This window comes from Arachis ipaensis, chromosome B09, assembly GCF_000816755.2.
Source record: "Arachis ipaensis cultivar K30076 chromosome B09, Araip1.1, whole genome shotgun sequence".
Taxonomy (NCBI): domain Eukaryota; kingdom Viridiplantae; phylum Streptophyta; class Magnoliopsida; order Fabales; family Fabaceae; genus Arachis; species Arachis ipaensis.
The window spans coordinates 28,546,196-28,546,835 of record NC_029793.2 but is presented as its reverse complement, the minus strand read 5'-3'; positions in this window follow the sequence as shown (position 1 = coordinate 28,546,835).

Below are 640 nucleotides of genomic sequence, written 5' to 3'. Positions count from 1 at the left end.
AAATAATAAAAATTAAAATACGACTAACTGGGAAACACCAAACTTAATTTCAGAAATAAAGAAAAATATTAGTGCTATTTATTTATCTATTATTTATTTATTTATTTATTTTTTATTTTTTTGAAATTAAAGATAAAAATAAAATAAAACTAATAAAGTACAAAAAGATAAGAATTAATTGAAAAGAAACAAAACGAAAATAAAAGAAAATAAAAAAAAGAAAGATAAATAAGGAACGGAGGAAAATTTGGAAAGAAAAATTAAAAAGTAAAAAGAAGTAAAAAAAATAAAGCATGGGGACTGGGAATGGGAAACGAAAAACAAGAAGAAAAAAATAAAGGAAAAAAAAGGGAAAAAAATGAGAAATAAAAATTAATAATACTAAAATAAAACTAATAAAAAAATTATCTAATCTAAGCAATCAAACAACGAGTAGTTGTCAATCACAATCAATCTCCGGCAACGGCGCCAAAAATTTGGTGTGAAATTTACAACCACAAACTAACCGGCAAGTGCACCGGATCGTACCAAGTAGTACCTCAAATGAATAAGGGTCAATCCCACGAGGATTGATGGACTAAGCAACGATGGTTAAGTGATTTACTTAGTTAGACAAACAGAAAATGATGTTGAGAGTTCA